This window comes from Protopterus annectens, chromosome 10.part0 (genome assembly GCF_019279795.1).
Source record: "Protopterus annectens isolate FY-2018-M chromosome 10.part0, PAN1.0, whole genome shotgun sequence".
Classification (NCBI taxonomy): Eukaryota; Metazoa; Chordata; order Ceratodontiformes; family Protopteridae; genus Protopterus; species Protopterus annectens.
The window spans coordinates 771,977,466-771,999,672 of record NC_056744.1 but is presented as its reverse complement, the minus strand read 5'-3'; the positions used below and the strand labels follow the sequence as shown (position 1 = coordinate 771,999,672).

The 22,207-nt window shown below is 42.5% G+C and overlaps 1 long non-coding RNA gene across 1 annotated transcript in view; it reads right to left on the bottom strand.

Annotated features, from left to right (window-relative positions):
• Positions 1-695: 695 nt before the first annotated feature.
• LOC122812804 overlaps positions 696-22,207 on the bottom strand; it is a 93,023-nt gene continuing 71,511 nt past the window's right edge. The window contains exon 2 of the long non-coding RNA XR_006366572.1: positions 696-1,234. This is a non-coding gene — a long non-coding RNA (uncharacterized LOC122812804). The remainder of the gene's footprint in view (positions 1,235-22,207) is intronic.

Below are 22,207 nucleotides of genomic sequence, written 5' to 3'. Positions count from 1 at the left end.
GGCTCACCACGACAATCAAAGCAGACCATTTAACTCTTTTATTCCAAAAATCACAATCTAGTAAGTGCTTTCACGTCTCAGTAGACGCTTCATCAGAAGTCTAACTCCTCGCGCATTACCCACTTGAAAGGGTTAAATCTAATAAGTGACATCAACAAAACCTGCTGGAGAGACAGGTTTGTCTCCCAGAGGCTGCCCCATCTCTGTAATAGACTCCCCATACACATCAAACAGAGTACCTTGCTGACCCTCTTCAAGTGCAACATTGATGAGTGGATGGGAAACCACAAATTTGTCCCAGGGGTTCCACTTGTGTCCCTCTTTGATAGGGGTGACAGGTGCTGACTGAGATTATTTTGGGGATAAACTCTTGGCTAGGCTTGTAAGGGCCCCATGGCCATTAGCCTAGTAGCCTCCTATGATTCTATGATCATTGGTTGAATTATTGTCTGGTACAGCCCTTCCTTTACTTCCATATTCAGTCACCATCTGTGGAGTCATGAATGACAACTTGCAATTCAAGTCCTCTTTCTTTAAGTATCAGCTAATGCCATTGGGAGGGACATGAACAGCACACTTCTTTTATTCAAAGTAGTGATTTGACTTATATTTGATATATAAGTACACATACTGAAACCTTTGCTGTAGAACCTGCACTAAAGGGCATCTTAAGCTGTGTCATTTATGCAACATAATGCAGATAGCCTTTTATTACAGATGTCATCAACCATCATTCAGAATTAAAAAACTAATAAAATCAACAGATAATTACATTAACAATGACCATTACTACATGTATGGAAAACAAAACAAAAAAGAAACGTGAAACCTGAGCATGTTGTATTTTATATTCAGATCGATGCTCTTCCCCTGGATATCCAGCAGTTCCCTTAAGACCTAAAGCCTTCAAAAATACTTTGTTTATGAATGTGTGGCTCCATATTTCATAAAACACATATACATGTATAAAAAAAGACTTGTTGCTAAACAAAAAGAAATGCAATCTTTTTTTCTGCTGTTGGGTGGTTCTTGCTAAAGATTTCTTTGACCTCACAAGAACTGTTTGTTTGCTCATCCTTGAACAGCTCCTGCAGAGCTTTTTCTTCAGCTGGAAACCATCACAGGGCACAGTGCATGTACTAACGGCTGGACAGGAGCCTGTGTGTCATGAATGATTACACCATTTGTGGGTTTTTCTGCATTTCTGGCATTAGATAATAAAAAGGTCAAGGATCTGAAAATAAAACAATGTCAAGTATAAGTAAACCATTTCTCTGAGACAGACTTAAATTTAGAAACTTAGAAGCCAACAGCTAATAACATCAGTACATTTAAAGAACAGAAGATATAAATAATATATGTTTTTTATGAAAAATAACGTCATTTTAAGACTAACATCTTTATTTAAAGAATGTCTGAATAATACAGAATGATCATTTTTGAAGAGCGCCATGTATGATTTGTACACTGAGATTTTCAGTCTTCTATAACTATTTAGTCCCAAATTATTTCTCTGCTGTAAGCTGTTTTCACATTTCTAGCACTTTTCAGTTTATTTGGTTCTGTACAAATGCTCTTTGTTTTTCTGTTGCGTTTCATGTTTTGCCTTTTTTTTAATTAGCAGCAAAACAATTCTCAATTGTGATAACTTTATAAGTCCATAATCCAGGCAGGATTGTGATGGCTTTCCGACTTAACACAGAAACATGCCCAAAAAGGATTTTCTTCAGTTCATTGAAAACTATGTCAATGAATGCCACTTCAAATCCATACAGATGAAAAGTTACAATAAAACAGCAGTGTTAGGGTTGCCATCAGATATCCAAGCGCAGAAGGGACAAGGGAAAATTTGTTAGGAGGGGCTCAAGGGGTATCACCCCTGGGAAAAGTTTGTAATTTTTTAGAGCAGTTTTGAGACAGTTTTCTAGCATACAAAACTGTCACATAACTGCTGTAAAATATGTATTTCTATCAAATTATTTATGCTTTTTTGCTTATTGGATTGAATATCAGGTATTCTAGAAACAACAAACAATATGCCTACAGTAAAATCCACTACGACCAATCAACGGATCCAGGAAAGAGTGGCCTAACATCATCTTGAGACAGATAATAAACCAGTTAATACTTTAATTTTGACTAGTCTAGCATTATAATAGTATCTATAATTCAAACAACAGTGAGCAACAAACATCAAAAACAATTCTGCATATTGCCACACCAATAAATCTGAACCAACTGTGTAGACCAAAAAATAGTTCCAAATCACCAAGGGAGAATGGAATTGTCCTTTATTGTTATTCCAACAACAGATAATAAGCGCTTTCGTCTACCAAATGAGACTTCATCAGATAAAATTATACTGGTACCACTCCTATATTTATACTGCCAATAATTGTCTCAATCATTCAATAAGTTAAAATTTAAAACACCTAAACAAAATTAGTTTATCCACCACACAAATGTGTGCAGAAACAATATTATTGAGATTTAAAACAATTGTATGAAACATTAAAATATTTTAAATATAAACAATTAATTATTTAAAGTCTGGTATAACTACTTTATACAAACATTTTTGTGTATGTTTAAGAACTATAACATAGATAAAAATAAATTCATACTTTCCCTGCTTTGTCTACTAGAATAGCTTTGATACTAATGTATTCATTCAAACCAGGGAAAATGTTAGCCTTCAGTCTCAACTGCCATCTCACTTCCCTATAAAGTAGTGTATTCTTCATGTCACCCCCTCTAAAATTATTTTTGACCAAATCAATGATCCCAAATTTAAAACCATTAAATGAACTACAAAGAACTGAATGTTTGTAAAGGGCACTGGTTTCTTTCTTAATCCTAATATTGCACCAAGTGACTAGCGGGACTGGTTTGCTACAGTGAAGAGTGAAAAAGTAGTAATGGCAGTAAGTGTGAAAACAGCTAATGACAACTATAAATGCAGGGAACCACAAACAGAACTACAGGTGAAAAAATAATATTAGGCCTATAGCATTAGGTAAGACTTACCCCCAGATTCAGTATCCTTCCATGCAGGACTAGCTTAGTCTTGCACGGAAGCAGCCGTTTAGGAGCAGGATGACAGCGCACCATGCATATTAATGAAGGCATGCTGCCTGAGCTCCTAATCTTGCACAGAGCATGTAAGAGTGCATGGGGCGTGTCTGAGAGCAGAGCTCTCAGAATATGCACGCCCCTGCAATGAAGAACAACAGATACGTCATAAAAGAATGAGCGAGACCACTCATAGGTGTACACATACCCCTAGCAACATCCCCCCATGTGTACAAGAGCAATAGTTAAAACAACAAATATAAAGATTTTTTTTTATGAAACAGATTAAATTTAACCATAGGTGCATGGGTTTGCCCATGGCTTAGCAACGGTTAATGGAGCTTAAATGGCAGAAGAGGATAAAAAGCAAGATATATGCAAATGAAGCAGTACAGAAATAGTGTAGCGGGCAGAGCATTCGCCTTATGAGCAGTCATTCCCGGTTCGGGTCCCACTGCAGTACATTCCATTTTCCATGTCAAATCACTTTATGACCAATATTTTTAGTTGCATAACCTACTAAATAACATATATTTGTGAACTGGAGTACTGCATTAAATGCAGATGTGAGGTGGCAGTGTCATAATTTTGCAAAGTCCACAGATAATCATATGTGCCCCATACAGTATATGTACACAGGAATCAGGGATACAAATGGAAGGTAAAATGTTTAATGAATGATAACTCCATACACCTTCCAAATCCCCCACCTTCCCAAGAACCATTGGACAATACTGTCTAAATTAGTGCAGTGGTACACGGGAGTAAGCACTAGTAAGCAAGTGTAAGCACTATTAAGCAGTAATAAGTGGGAGTAAGCATATTTAAGCACTAGTAAGTGGGTTTAAGCCCATTTGCATGGGGGTAAGCAATTCGCACACAGGTTAAGCAATATTGAAGATACAACTCTGCAAGCATATTTAACTGAAGGTTAGCATTGCTTACCTTTGCGCAAACCCATGCAAACCCGCTTACAGTTGCTTAAAAGTGCCTTAATCACTCCGTATGCAACAGCCGCTGTTCTGGCCAGAAACAAAATAAACAACTTTTGCAGGTCTTGAACCCAGGAACCCATACACTATAGTCACAGTAGTTAACCACTAAGCCATCACAGCAGTGTCTAATATTGAGGTATCACCAAACAGATCCTCACTATAGGAAATACAAACTGAACATGTGAAAGGAATCGATATACAGTCTTATGTTGTATAATCTACTTCTTCTTCTTTCGGCTTTTCCCGGTTAGGGGTCGCCACAGTGGATCACCTGTCCACTCATGATTGGCAGTGGAGTTTTACGATGTCGAGTTGCCAGCCTGGCGCCCAACTTTCCACAGAAGGCACACACACACATGCTCACACCTAGGGCCAATTTGGAGTGTCCAATCCACCTACAACCCACGTGACCACAGGGAGGACATGCAGACTTGCAGACTCCGCACAGAAGACACCCCAGCTGAGGATCGAACCGGAGAACCTCTTGCTGTGAGGCGGCAATGCTAACCACTGCACCACCATGGCCGCCCATGTTGTATAATCTACTACATAACATAAATATGTGAACTGGAGTACTGCAGTAAGCCCAGATGTGAGGTGTAATTGTAATAAAGTGTTGAAGCCCCCTAATAAACACAAGGACCCCATACAGTGTATGTACACATGAATCATGGATACCAGACATATATAACATGTAATGAATAATAAATCAATGCTAAAAAGCAAAAATAATACAAATTAAATATTAAGCAATGCTAAGCATTGCACTGCCCAGCTTAGTAGGTGTAAGCAATGTGTAGGCCAGCTAACTCAATTTGCCCATTGGTATACCACTTTAAACAATGCCACCCTTATGTAAGCAGGTTTGCCCATAGCTTAGCCTTTTCAAAACCATCCAATCATGGCAAAGTGTGGGCAATCCGCTCTATTTAAACTCAACAGGGGGGAATACATCTCATAACTGGTTGTAGCTTCCCCTTGCAGGAACTATGTCTGGAATTGGAGAGGGTATGCGCTTTCGGATGCAGTGCTGGGGCATCCAGGAGTCCAGAGTCATGGCTGGACTCCTTGTGAAAGACCATGTGCAGAGACTGCTGCAGGGCCAGTACCAGGGTTCCCAATATAAAGTGGAAGCCTGGGACCATCTCACCCGTGACCTCACCAGTGCCACTGGCATACCCCGAACTGATGATCAGGTCAGGCATCACTATGCTGACCTGAAGTGGCGAAAGGGGGATCTCTTGGATCAGTGAATCCAAGAGGCTAGGAGGACAGGGGAGGTCCTAGTCATGTGTATCACTCCATTACCTGTTTAATAATTGCCAGTCCATGTATATTATGGATAGGTATGGCTAAATATTCCTCTTATGTCCTTCACAGTGGCAAGTGAGCGGGCTGTGAACAAGGAGGCCCATGGATGTCTCTTGGAGCGGTTGTGATGCGAGGTAGGTTAGTAATACTCTTGCATGCACTGTCATAGGAAATAAATCTAAAAATATTAGTAAGTTAATTGCCTGTATAAAACCTGTATTGTTTAAGGCAAGTACTACATACACCAGAGAATATGGCAGGAAGAGTCTCATATAGGTTGTATGTAAATAAAAGCATAATGGTCTGACAATGTAGGTCTAACTGCTGTACTGCATGTGTTTACTCTGGTATCATATGGTAATGTAGATTTGCAATCACTTAATAGTACTGTTGTATTAAGCACTGTTACCCACACTGTGCAACATAAATAAAATGTGTAGGAATGCCTGTATATGACTGGTGTAATCCCAAGAGTTAATTTAGTACAACTGAGAGAGAGAGACACAGAAAACAGTGAAAAAACAGGCAACACAATCTAAATAGCACACACAACTGACACGTGAACTGTTGTATTTTTAGCACACACAGCCATGGTTCGAATCCTGGGAGTGGTAGTAGACTGCATACAGAATCATACCCCACAACTGTACAGATATGTCCAGAATGTCCAGTAAATCAGCTCATATTTGCTGCCTGTCACCCTGTCCCCCTGGGAAATCAGTGGGATGATCCCAGATGTTTAGGCAGAAAACAAAAAATATAACTGATTGTCACACATCTATAAGAACAAACCTGTCACTCTAGCAACTCCCCAAAATGTTATGAGAGTAATAAGCCAAGTACGTCCCTTTTACACCCCCATGTTGTCAAGCTGTGACCACAGTGTGTACAGTAACAGCATGAGATGTATGCGCATAATACTAATGTGGAATCTGGTAATTTGTGTGGTAACATCCAGGTAGTGCTAACAAACATTGCTCCCACAGGTCCATCAGATACGAACACTGTGCCAAGAAATAAAAGATTGATACCCTGTATTAGTACTGTTTACTCTTGTATTGTATGGCATTGTGAGTGTTGCAGTTGCTCTGAATAATAAGGTATTACTCATCACTGTCACCCACACTGTGCTGCATAATATAACTGTCTAGGAAATCCTGTATAACAGTGTTGTAAGAAACTAAAGGTTTAAGAGGGCAATATTCTAAATATGTCCCGGTTCACCTGCATGTGATCAATACATGCCCAGAGTCTGTGCAAAAAGAGATGGACAGGCACGTGCATAACATCAACCTGGAATGTGGGAGTATGTGCAGAAACAGTTAGTTAGTGTTAACAAACAATTCCTCCACAGGTATACAGGTAAGAGGTGTATACTGTAGGTAAAACCAGTTCATGTATATAGCTGTCGACAGCCATTCCACTGTCCAAACTAAGGCAATAGGGTAGTGCACTAATACTTGCAAGGTACAGATAACAGCACTGACCAGGAAAGTAATGCGAACTACAGGAATATACTAGTTGTTAACTGACATCTTTCTCCCCCCCACCATATCTGCAACAATAAACTAAATACCCAACTCAATTGGTATGCGCTGACTTAACTGTAATGTTGGGACATATGTCCTATTGTTTGATAATTATTTAAACCTGTTTCTATGCATGTGCTATGTTGAAATACTCCAACATTGGTGGCATGGTGCCATCAATGTACCTGCATGCTCTGGTAATTACCACTGTGGTCCCATATATGCATGTGTTCTGTTTGCTATGCAACTGTTCCATATCTGGTGTCTGGGTTAATGGGAATATCTATGCATGCTGTTATACCTAATCCTGGAATGTGTTGACTATTACTAACCCACATATGTTAATAAAACATAAACACCATAGTACATATGGGAATGCGAGTCCCAGCGGGCCCACCTGTCTCCCTTCAGCTGGCCGTGGTACCGGGCACCAGCACATCTGGGGCCCAACCCGGGACCTCCCTGTCCATTGGTCCTGCACCACCTTTGGGTGGAACCACCTCAGGGAATGGGGCTCACCCTCCCCCAGGAGCGGGCATGGACAGGAACCTGCCACCCGTCGTCAGGTCTGGGTCATGGTGCTTAGCGAGCTCAACTGGAAGTTTGGAGAACTGGTATGCCAACTCGAGGGCCTCTTGTCATGACTAGAGGGTCGGCCTGGCTCTCTGACTCAGCCCCCAGCACAGCCACCTTCGGGGCTCTGAAGGTACAGTGGTGACTGCCCATGGGTGGGGACCTCAGTCCCACTGGTTCCAATAGGGGGCTCATGGGCTTCCGATTTCCCAACACTCCTCCTCATCAAGGTGTTTACCCCCACATGTGTCATATACCACCCCTGTATGTGTCTTCTTTGTCTTGTCTGTTAACCTACTCAACCTACCGCCCCAAATATACCTACTATCCCTCCCCAGCATCCTACTCTCACCTGAAAAAAAAAGGGCAATCTGTTCCCAAAAAAAAAATCCTCACCCATACATAGCTGTCTATTTCGCACACGTGTCCACTGGACACATGTAATCTGGTCTAATTGGCTTCACAACATATTATTGTTGTCCTCACCCTCTCTCAGGAGTTTGAGTGTCCAAATCTACCTCCAAATTCAGTGTATATGCACAGCTGTTGCTGTTGAAGAAATGGGCAGCTATGGACCTTCCCTACACCCTTCCTGCACATCCCTAGCTATTTTCCTTACTATCTTTCCCTCTGTGTGCCCCTTTTTCACCACTTTCCTATCAACCCTTTTTTCTTTTCTTTTAAAGAAATTAGTGTGAGGGTAAGCGGGAGTAAGCAATTTTAAGCAGCAGTAAGCGGGTTTAAGCCTGTTTGAGTGGGGTAAGCTATGCCTACACAGGTTAAGCAAATTAGAAGCTAACTGAGTATAAGAAACTGTAACTGGAAGTTAGCAGTGCTTACCTCTGCGCAAACTCATACAAACCTGTTTATAACTGCTTAAAAGTGCCTTAATCACTCTGTATCCAATGGCCCTTGTTCTGCTCAGCAACAAAATAAACAGCCTCTGCAAAGTTCGAACCCAGGACCCCTGAACACCATAGCAATTTACCACTAAGCCATGTCAGATATACATAAATCTAATATTTTCACAAACATTTCATCCAGCACAGTCATTCAACAGTACAGGAAATGTATTTAAACATTTAGATGTATGTGTGTGTGTATATATTTTTATATCTAAATAGATATATACATATATATATATATACAGATATAGATATAAATATATACATATATAAATAAATAAATATATATATATATATATATATATATATATAGATATACATATGCATACATTTATAGATATATATGTCTACATATATATGTATATATATATATATATACAGCAATATATATATGTGAGCATAAATTTATATCAATATACAGATAGAAAAGAGAACATAACAAAAACATATATGACCACATGCACCATTAAGGGGGGTGAGGGTGCCCAAGAATCATACGTCTTGTACGTATTGATATCCCTCCCCCCACAGCCAAACAGGTCTGTCCTGCAATACAAATACCAACTGTTGCAAATCCCATAACCAGGACCTGACACAACATGGGCACGAGATGCTAACAGTACTCCACCCCACCTGTATGATGTCAGGCTGGTATCAGTAATATATCATGCAGTTAGTACAGTCTGGCTACCATAGGGAATGTACAATGTGGAATCAATCAACATTCCTACGATACATATACACAAACACATATATGCAGATACATACATATATATATATATATATATATATATATATATATATATATATATGTATAGGAAGATACATATGTAGAGGGTGCACACCATACTGGACATCCAGTATGCCTACAATTGCCACCTTACCAAATGGACACTGTATGAGTCACCCCTACAAATGACAATTGTTGCCTGCAACATATACCCACAGAGAGGTCAAAGGATATAACACCACACACAGATTTGCATACATGGGAAAGCGATGTGTACTAATACAGTTGTATATACCATGCCATATAGCTGTTTTGACTCTGAAATACATATAAACAGACTAGTCCAAATGTCAAACAGATAAATTAATACAGTATTCTGGAAAGGATTACATATGTTGCTGTCCGGGCCAAGGCCTTCAAGTAGTACAATAGTAAACACAGACTGGGCCACAGGATAGCAATCAATCAACAGTAATTAATGCAGATGTATATTCCAGCAGCCTCTATCTACACTCTGTACACAATCCCTAGGGGGTAAAGACCTCAGTTGACACAATGGGATGCATCTGTTACATAACAGGGCATAACTGAAACCATCACAATCACACTGGCAAACTGAACAGTCTGTATGGCAGGAAGCAGTAGACCTGCATTTACCTAAGGTGAATTGTATGGTAATGTACAGCCAGATATCTTAAGGCAGTTTACCGCTGATACCCCCACATGTTGTAACAGCCTAGGTTAGTTATGGTGCACCCCCCCATAGACTGACATACAGGGCCATATACTACTGTTACATACACTAGCCTCTGGACTGCATAAGGGCACACATGTATTGTGCAGATGAAGCCCACACATACATGGACCCAACCCCGCAATATGTGTGGGGGCCACAACAGCAGTGGAATGATGGCAGGAATGCCAGCATGACATACTCACAGGCCACTACATAACAACCACTGACAGCATGTCATATGGACAAAGCCTTGTATGGGACACTGCAAACTGACACAGATGTGTAGGCCTTACTTGTCAAGCATCTGCAAAAAGGCTGAAGGTGGGGAGGGGGTGTCACCATGACACACCAGTGCACTGCAGCAAGGATCCTAAGGATGCTAGGAATGGCTGTATCTGCACCCAGTCAGGTTCAGGAACTGTGGCAGACATAACCCTACCCCCACAGCAATAGTGATGGCAGTGTGTGAACACCAAGGGATGTGCACATGAGTAGACCTTGCAATCATACAGATTTGGGGGACATGTGTAGGGCAGACTGAACATAAACTGGCAAATGCAGATGGCCCATGCTAGTATACCCCTGCCAGGAATAGTGATTGCTAGAGTACACATAACAATAGGTACAACAAACTGGCATGATAAGGGTGTGCACACATATGCACACACAGAGTTTATACATCACGGTCAGCATCTGCACACCTAACACATTACATAGACACTGCATGTGAATGTACAGGACACATGTCACATATTGGGATCATATACTGTAAATATATGCGGTGATGTGGTCCCATGGCAGATCAAGGAAGGGTGCGCCATATCAATAAGGGTGTGTACACTCCCCATAGCCATGGTATGGTCTGACGGTTGTCAGTGTAATAGTATTGGACTGGTCATACATGGTCTGCTGATACTGAGATCTGTAAACCAGACATCAGCATTCACAAATGACATATGTGCACATATCATCCCAGGTATGTGTTGCTGAAAAACATAGGGGCTGTGAGCATTAGAGCTGACATAACTGACACAGTACTACACATTCAGTAATGGGTTGTACACCTGTGAGGTTTGGTGCACAGTACATGGCAGGGTGCAGAACAGGTGCACAGCAATACTGTGTACATGGGTGCAGTAGTATATAGGGAAGGGGCATCACCTACTAACACAGACCATGCATCACACACATGTATACTGTTGCTAGCATGGATTGTCTATAGCTGCACTGCATGATTTTGTGTACCATATGTTATGCATGTTGACAGATGGGTACTAGGAGGACTGTGTGTACTATCTTTGTGCAACCTCACCTGTATATGTGTGTGTGTGTGTGTGTGTGTGTGTGTGTGTGTGTGTGTGTGTGTGTGTGTGTGTGTGTGTGTGTTGGTTGGTGGTTATTTTGTCTGTAGGGTCACTCTGGTGAAGTGGAGGGAGGTTGATGCATGTAGGATGCGTGTGTGCATGTGTGTGTGTTCGTGTGTGTGTGTGTGTGTGTGTGTGTGTACTGTTATGCAATGCTATACAGGTCTTAAAGTGCATTTCTTGTTTTCCCCCACAGGTGGAGAAGTGGGTCAGGATCCCTCCTGCATGCAATCTGATGTTGGTGTCTATACAGACACCGAGGATGATGATAGTACTTTTGAGGCACAGGTGAGGTTGTCACGGGCCAAAACAGAGCCATCATTTGACATCCCCCTTTTAGCCACCCCACACCCGCACACAGTTTCAGTGCCTATACATATCCCATCACCAGTGGCCATAGCAGAGGGACAGCTGGCGGTTGGTGGCAGTGCACAGGAGAGTGTGGTATCCATGCCTACTGTGTCTGGTCACAGCAGGCATAGCCAGATGTCTGACAGGGCGCCACATAAGCAGATGTTCCAGGGTGCTCATGGTAGGGCCGCTTGTCATCATGCCCCTGGCAGATGTGCCACAACTGGTACCACCAGGCGCATGTTTCAGGTTGTCATTGGGGCACAGGCATGTATGGAACTGTACACCAGACAGGGCCTGAGGCTGCAGAGGGCTGCTCTCACATCTGCAAGTGACAACTTCCATGAACTGTCTGGTGCCCTCCTTGCTTATACCGAGCTCATGGATAGATGGTTTGGTGAGATGATGGACCTTATCAACCATGGTTTGTCCATGCTTGAACATGTGGTGAGAGTGCGGTGATGGCCCCGTGGACGTAGGCCAGCAACACCAACAGCTGGTCAATGTGGACATGCTAGGACACCATGGCACTCCCATAGTGGCAGTACCAGCCCCAGCACTGCAGGGGGTGCTGTCCACACCACACCACACCACAGCAGGCCATGAGCACATGGTCCTGGCCACTCCCAGGAGGGACCTGGTTCCAGTGGACATCTGTCATCATCAGGGGGAGAGTAGCACATCGAGACTTGTACCTGGACATGCCCATGGAACTCCTGGCAGGCACAGTCCATGTGTCTGTGGCCAGAGGCAGTGAACTGCACACCCTGACAAGTATGGTCTGCAGCTGTCCATAAACCCCTGTATAGGGCAGCCATATGTCAGAACTGTGTGCATACATACCCACACACTATACGAGCACACCTAGGGCAACCCCATACCTACACACACATCACATCACCATGCCCAGTTCAACTCATTACACCCCTCATCCACACACACATGGTGTCAAATTTATGGCCCACCCTTGGCCTCTGGCAAACCAACAACACACCCTGTGCATATAATGATGCCTGTGCCACATCACTGTCATCCCTAACAGCGATGCAGGGACATGTTAATATGGTTCTGATGCACACGGTGACTGTACTACAGTGTGCCAAAGTACTGCAGTGTAACATGTTGTCAGGAGTAATGTTTAATGAATGTATGTCAGGTAGTGTAGCCATCCAGCAATGATGGATTATAGCTGTTAGTAACACTGGTTGATTGTGGTCTCCATAATGTTATCCATTTGTGTTATAGGTGTACATGTGTGTCAGCAGGAGGATGGTCAGCAGTCATATTCCACAAGGGGTATGCTACTGTGGTGACACCATGTTCGTGACATATCTGGGGTACAGTTGAACACATGTCACAGGTTTGTATAACAGTTATTGCCTGTGCCACATGGAAAGGTGACCCGCTGGAATGTGTATAATCTGCAACCTGATGTAGACCCGTCCACATACACACACACTCTTACTTGGCAACACTGGAACTAGACCCCTACCTAGGTATGTAGTGCTACTGAAGTGTGTGGCTTTTAATGCACACACCACACAGTGTTTAGGGAGAGGTGTGTTCCAGGTTACATGTTACATGCAGAACATCCCCAGACATGTACAGTATGCTAATGGGGGATGTAATGGTTGTATATGGACAATACATAGTGTGACATACCATCATATATACATCAACAGACACATAAAAGGCAGACACATGTCTGAGAGACCTGGGCCTATTGCTGCTAACTAACATGATCGTGTGTGCAATGTGTTACAGGTAGGCTGCACACAGCACATGCATAACTGGGCTGGATTGTGGTATAAGTTACCTTTATGGTTGATGGTGACAGTGGTCACCATGAAGTGGTACATGGGACATATACCGGGTGTACCTTGGTGTAATGACAGTGTACACAGCACCCACATCACCCAGTGAATATTGTACTCCCTGAAACCCATGATGACACTCTGACATACCCACCATCACACATTGCCCATGACTATGATACAACCCATTGTATATCCCAACAGTGGTACTACAGGGATATGCATCTAATGCACATGCCACAGGCATAGTAGGGTTTTGCATTATCATGCATCATCTATGGGCAGCAACAACATTATCTGTACTACTGTGTGCACAATGGGTATTGTAATAGAAGTATGAGGCTTTGGAATGCTGTACCCTACAGATATACAGACATGCACATATACACACTTGCCAGAACTCAATGGGTATCCCATGCCTATCGACCCATTTGTATAACACTGTTGTGCTAGTACTGCAAGGCTCATGTAGCCGGTAGCGAGAGGAGCGCAACAGGGTACATGTAATGTCCCATACAGCAGCAGCCACAACTGACTATGGCAATGGGTGTTGCAGTGTTTGTGAAGGCCCTCATGGAATTCCCAAGTACAGATGTAATAACACATAGACACTGCTATCCTCAGTAATGAGCATATACACATGTGTCAGTACTGGGGTGCATCTCTACAGGTGGTCATAGCTGTGCACCTAGCTATTGTCCATGGAGAGATGGGTTGTGTAGGGGATGTGTGTACAGTGGTATCCTGCCATCTGCCATGTGCCAGCAGGCAATCTATCAACAGACACCACTGTGGTGACCATCAGGATGAGAGTGACATGCATCAGCCAATCCTCTGGGTGCTTCAGCACATGGCCATCGAGGTGATTCAGTTGACATGTATGCAACATGTATTACAACACATGGTTAGTGTCTGTGATGGAGACCTGTACGCAAGCATATTCTGTTGACTGTGGTAGTGTAGTGGAGGTACCAGTGGTATGTGGTGCATACAAGGTATTGTCTCCTTTATGTGCCAGTTCTTACACAGCTGGGCAGACATGTCAGTGTCATTCAAGAATAGGTTGCCTGTACATATCCCAGCTGGATACCTGCTATCTGCACATCTATACAGGGACTTACAGTCATCAGCTTGGCAAGTAGCTATGCAGTAGGATGAATGTGTCGACAGATAGACATTTGACTGCAATATGTATCCAATAACTACATGTTGGAAGCCCTCACTAACATGTGCTGTACAGACATTAGTCTACAGTGACATTCCACATGTTGGATCATTATCCAGTAGGGGATATATACTGTGACACACCAGGGACACAACAGGGAGGCCTCAGAGTCCAGCTATGCCTGCAGGTGTGCTTGTTGTCAGTACTACATTTAGCACTCTAGTCTTGCCTAGGAAAGCACTGTCAACAGTAGTACCACCATGATACACTACATGCCAGTGTGATAGCACATACCCTGGGTTACTACCCCTATATGTAACACATTCACACTGATAACTGTGCTGTACAGGCCTCATATATTTGTATGACCCAGACATGGCACTCACATCCCTTGCTACTGTAATGACAGTACATAGGTGCATGTATTGTACATGGCATCACATACACTTACTACAGATGTCATTACCTTGCTATGTTAGACTGGGTAGTGAAAACTGGTTACCAGGACTAAGCCATGTTTAGCAGGTATCAGTATTGCTACAATATAACAGCTAAGTTGATTTGCACACTGGTAAGCGAAGTCTACATGGTGTAAGTGCCCATACATTTACCCATAGCTTAGCACTGCTTAGCTTCACGCAAACCCACGCAAAAGCACTTAAAGCTGCTCAAAACTGCCTTAACCATTCTGTATCCAACAGCCCTTGCTCTGCCCAGCAACAAAATAAACAGCCCTTGAACCCAGGACCCTGTACACTATAGTCACAAGAGTCAGCCACTATGCCATGACTACTGTGAAGAGAGCGGTTGTTTTTCCAATATATCTTTCAATACACATATTGATTAGTATTGAATGATTGCCTTTACTTCCACAATTGCGTAGTACTTGTTATTGATATTACTGTTGCATCACATATGTTGTTATATCATAATGTATACATATCAGATACATACGGTGAGATAGATCGGGGAAGGTATACACAACCGTGATGTTTACACATGACAGGAATGTAGATATATACATATACATATGTTGATATACGTCTACAGATACATACAGATGTATATTCATACATATGTCTGTCTACACATCTGTATAGTGCATCATATATATGGCTATGTGTAGATCTCTTTGTGTGTATATATATATATATATATATATATATATATATATATGCACATCCTATGTGTACAGATATACCTATTTATGGAGATATATGTAGATATCTATAACTATATGTGCATACATATCTATTCAGATATACCTATTACTGTCGATATATATGTAGATATCCATAAGTATATGTGCATATGTATCTATATATGTATATGTATAGACATATATTGCTGTGTATATGTATATATTTGAATGTTTATATGTATATATATGTATGTATATATATATATATATATATATATATATATATATATATATATATATAAATATATATATATATATATATATATATATATATATATATATATATATATATATATATATATATATATATATATATATATATATATATATATATATATTCATCTATGTGTGTTGATATGTATATGTTTATATATCTATACAGATATATGGATAAATATATATACATACATGTTCACCATATGTCCAGAGCATGGAGTGGAGTCCTACCTCAACCCCAATAGTCCCAACCTCTTAGTGCAAGGGGATGTCATGTATGTATTGCAGGTATATATGTAGACTGTTGCTGCTGTAATAGGGGTTGTCTTAACTCATTCCCTCCACTACAGTTCTTTTCAGTGTGTACCTTTAACTCCCAGTGGGTGTGGCTTAAGTCTTTAAAAAGTGAAGTTATCACCTTACAGTTCTAGAAAATAGTCATTGAGGGAGGTCAAATATCAATACAGTTGTGTTTGCCATTACATATGCTTCAAGACAAAATATCCTGGTACCTTGTATGTAGCATGGTTTTGGAATTATTAATGCAAATATGAACAATCAATATTTGATGCCTAGAGGAGCAATAGGAGTTAACTGCAGAAGACGCCTGGAGGAGCATTCGACTGCAATGAGTTGTGTGTGGGAGGTCGCATCTGCTTTTAACATGTGCACCATTGGCTACTGACAGACATCCTAAAGACATCATAGTGCAGTACCACTGCTAGCACAGTAATGATCCTGAGGACAACAGCAGAGATATGACCAATATATGTGGACAATCTGGAACTCTGTGGTCAGTCCAGAGGTGTAGACATATCCCCCTTCATGCGAAACATGTGGACCACGCCTCCCGATGTGGATGTTAATAGCCATGTACATGGGTATATCACGTAAATACTGGACTAGATATGCCATGATGTTCCTAGATATTGGAGTGTGTTTCCATGCAATTGGCTATGGGAATGTTACCACAGCTGTTCCACATGCAATCAGCTATAGGAGGGCTGCAATTCATGCAGAGGCCATCAGCTGATTATGAGCATCACTTACAAAACACAAGCTGCTACCTAAGCAAAGCAGGTGTAGTTCTCCACATCCACCAGAGAGGGAGTGAGAGAGACAGACAGAGACAAAGTAAGTCAGGAAGGGGGTGGGGTAGTAAAACCTAAGCATGTTTGTGTCACACACCTACCAGTACAGGGTTTCATACCCCTGACTGACTATGCATTGCTTTCACATGTCTATGCAGTTATAGCATGCACTACATAGCTTACATGTTGAGGAGCTGTCCCAATGTATATGTGATGGTGAGTGACATCTGCAACAGTGATATGGTAGCAATATGGTAGGTGTAGTACACATGCCTGTCCACATGAACAGGTGTCAGTGTCAACACAGCCACACTCTCTCGGGGACTCACACACATTGACACACTTGGCAGGGTGAAGAATACACTTACTAACTAGTTACTTTGCCACAATGCAGTAATGTGCAGGTATCACATGCACCGCAGTTGTTATCCAGAGGTTATATGGGCAAAGGGTATGTGAAGGTGTCTGACATCAGACAGCATGCTTCAGTATGCCAATGGGGGTTGTAATGAGTGTGAATGCAGTTGAAAGCATCATACACCACACACACAGACACAGGCTGCCAGTACTGACATGCATGCATGCATCGCTTCATGGGTGTGTAGTGGTTGACTGTGCCAGAAGGATATACAAGGCTAGGTGAAGGGTATTCCTTGGCATCAGGCCACATGACAATGGTCTGCAGTGTGGCTCAGGGGTGTAGTGTCTGGATTGGCCCACACAGGTGGGTATTGTATTCACCATCCAGTCACCTGAGTAACTATTGTGTGTGGCCATTGCTGTGCAATGCTTGCCATTTATGTGTTCTTTAGTCCATGACATGGACACTGTCTGGGATGTGCACACATCCCACATGCATGTACAGTGACATATGGAACTGTATCTGGGGTATCTGGCCCATGTTGTGTACACAGATTGTTATCATCAGAAGTGCCAGTCCTGGCCTCATGTGGCAGGAACTGGTAATGGACAGCAGGTTGACCCTGTACCTACATTGATAGCATGATACAGGTATTCCCTGGTGTCAGTGGCATCTGTCCATACAGGGCATGTGTTTAAGGCATAGTATGTCCTTTGCGGGTCACATTTGATGGCACCACAGGTGTTGCAAGTGTCCAGTGGGGAACATAGTAAATGCGCACTGTCTGCATGCATGTGCCTATTGTACTGATGGACAGTGTGCCATGCCCTCTCTAGTCCACTGCAATCACATAATGGTTACTATATGTGGGCAATATGCAAGGTACTACCAACATGTGTGGGAATGGAACTCCTACCAAAGTACTATATGACACTACAGCATTACACTGTTATAGGAAGCACAGAGATTACTGGGCTATTCTTTTCCCAAAGGTGTATTTCACAGTGAATGACATCAGCAGCCTTGCCAAAGTAGGGTATTTGAAATGTAGTGAGTGTGACCAGCCTAAAAACATTGCTCTCTACACAGACAAAGAAACACACACACAAACATCCACACTTGCCATGTATGGGAATAGAACTCCTGCCAAAGTACTATATCACGCTACAGCATTACGCTGTTATAGGATGCACCATGGAGATTACTGGGCTACACTGTTCCCAAAGGTGTATTTCACAGTGAATGACATCAGCAGTCTTGCCTATCCTAAAAAGGCATTGCTCCCTATACAGAGACACACACACACACACATTTGCCATGCCTGGGACTAGAACTCCTACCGAACTAGTTTATCCCACTACAGCATTACACAGTTATAGGACATGCCACAGAGATTACTGGTATGTCTTTCCCAAAAGGTGTATTTCAAACTGAATGACATCAGCAGCCTTGCTAAAGTAGGCCATTTGTAATGTAGTTACTGTGACTAGCCTAAAAAGCATTGCTCCCTACACAGACAGAGACACACGTAGCTGCCATGTCTGGGATTAGAACTCCTACCTAACTAGTTTATCATAATGCAGCATTACGCAGTTATAGAACATGCCAGGGAGATTACTGAGCTACTCATTTCCCAAAGGTGTATTTCAAATTGAATGACATCAGCAGCCTTGCCAAAGTAGGCCATTTATAATGTAGTGAGTGTGACTAGCCTAAAAAGCATTGCTCCCTACACAGACAGAAACACACAAATACAGGTGCCATGACTGGGACTAGAATTCCTAAGTAATTAGTTTATCACACTACAGCATTACTCAGTTATAAGACATGCCATGGAGATTACTGGGCTACTCCTTTCCCAAACTGAATGACATGAGCAGGCTTGTCATAGTAGGGCTATGGGGAGGGCAGTGTGTGTGCATGGGCCCATTCATCTAGAGGTGGAAACACCACACTCAGGCAAATGCAGGTTTATATTCCTCAGATACATGTATACAACTGCTAGATGACTACTGCCTTGTATAGTCATGTTGCACAGCTAGCACTTGCACCACAGAGTCTTTAATGCTGAGGGATACCAGTGGCTAATTTCTACAGTGAGTGACATTTACACATCATGTGGTTGTAGCCATTTGGCTGTGTGCTGGGTGAGACAGGCCTCATGATGGAAGGCTCTTTGTCACTGTCACTCTCTTTCACACATCTATGTATGTATACTTTTGGCATATTATAGTGTGTTGTCCTTGGATATATGTGTGTATTCCTATCCAATGTGTGTGCAAAGCATGACTGGTGCATAATGAGGAGTGTATGCACTAACATCTGCAACTTTCAGATATGTATGGTCCACTGTTGTTGGCAGACATGGGCTTCATTTGTTTAAGTGTGTGAGCATGCCCAGTATGCCCTTCTGTATTGCATGTGTGTATCCATTCCAGGTTGTTTGTACTCCACTGCAAACCTTTGTGTTCTACACCTACAGCTAGCAAACTGTTTCTGCAGGATATCCGTAGATCAGTTGACAATATGGGGACAAACTGTGCAAGGGATAGTGTGTACTGTAGGTGATTGTGTCTGTGCTGCTTCTGCTACATGGTATGGTGTTAGCAGAGATATTCAGGCATGTGTATTGTTATGCACTGTGATGTTTTATGTCCTCAAGTACTATCAGATGAACATTTTTGCTCACAGTGATGTCCTGGGGAACACAGGGTGAATGCAGCTGTATCCAGTATTGTAGTCAAACATCTACATAGTCGTGGCAAGTTATGCCATTCTGGAGGGGGTGCTGCAGACACTTGCTGCTGGGTCTGTGCATCCACTTCAGCACCTTGGTACAGTGATGGCAGAGGATCCCATACTTGTAAATCCATCAGCATGACAGTATGGCCTTATCTTGCTGTGGCAATACCTCACAGCTGTACAGATTCACACAGGTTACCCAGAGGCAGGGGTCATAAGTCAGGCAATGACCCCTGTTGTGGTGTACAGGCAGACTTGTAGCCACCCATTTTTGTGTTTGATGCCAGGGACACTATGTGTACATGACTGTGTGTTGGACTTTGCATATTCCATGCTGCCCATGCTCCCACCCCTCCTCTATTATTCTATCCTTTTCCATGCATTATGCAAACATTCTCTGATACTTTCCCTATAGTTATCACCTCATCACAGCTGTGTTTTCATTTTGGACCACAATTCATGTAGTAGGACATGGTGGACATGTTACTGTGGTTTGTTCACATGGCCTTGCCTATGGCTTATGTGGAGGGTGTTATGTTGTTATTTGGGTGTTCATGACATAATATACATTGGCAGTACGGGTGAGATGCAGGCCTTTGGCAGAGGCCTGTAGGCCATTTGGTGGTGATGTGGGGCAGCTGTAGCAGGCCATTGCATTCTGTCAGTCCTACAGTCTCAGACTGCCATACAGTATATTCCCCTGGGGTGACAGGGTAGGTGTGCTAGGTGTTCATGCCAATACTTTATATCAGTATTGATCAGGTGGTCTGGATGCTGGCAGGGTGCTGCTTACAGCTAGGGACACACCTGCATGGGATACCTGCACTGCATGCTGCATTCTTTCACTATTGCCATACACAGGTAGATTGTACCCATTCCCAACAGCAGGGATACAACTGGAGAGGTACCTGTGGGTGGTGTTTGGGTGAGCTGGGTGCATATGTGCTATGGACACTACTTGCATCTGACTCACAGATATGCATGGGGCATACCAGTTATGCTGGCTTGTGCAGGGACATCAGCTGTTTCCCAATACATCATTCCTATCACCTTTGTGATCTGCAAGTGTTTGGCCAAATGACATCGGTATTCCCTACTACAAGCCCAGATAATGTGAGGCATACTTGTATGTACAATTTCAAGACTGTGTCCATTTCACAGTTACACATTATATACTGTATGTCTGGGGTACTTTTCCCTGTGTACTGCTTGTATATCTAGCACAACAACCATGCCATGTCTATCTTTCAGATGGTGACACATATTACCGCCATACATTTGCAATGGTTTACTGCTAGCATGTGTTATGCTGGGGAACACTGTCTTTGGCACTGTAGTTGTGAGGACTTGGCACTGTCATCAGCAATAGTAGGCAATGGCCACCAGGTCAAACCTTAACATGCATACATACTGACTACTCTCACACAATATGAAACACACACCAACCTAACACACACATACCTGCATATTGTGCAAATGCTACAATCTATCCTGCTACCTTGGCCACCTCAGGTCATCTGTGCTTCACTGGTATTATACCTACACATGCATGTTACTACATGTCTACCTCAAACTGGGGGGCACATCTGACTATTACTACATTTCTACATAGGATTGGGGAGGCACACCTGACTGTTACTACATTTCTACTTAGAATTGGGGGGGCACACCTGACTGTTTCTACATTTCTACCTCGGATTGGGGGGGCACACCTGACTGTTACTACATTTCTACTTAGGATTGGGGGGCACACCTGACTGTTTCTACATTTTTACTCAGGATTTGGGGAGGTACATCTGACTGTTTCTACATTTCTACACAGGATTGGGGAGGGGGCACACCTGACTGTTTCTACATTTCTACATAGGGTTGGGGGCACACCTGGCTGTTACTACACTTCTACTTAGGATTGGTGGCCCACCTGACTGTTACAATGTGTCTACATCAGATGGGGGGCACACCAGACTGTTACTACATTTCTACATAAGATTGAGGGTGAGGAACACCTGACTGTTTCTACATTTCTACATAGGATTGGGGGTGGCACACTT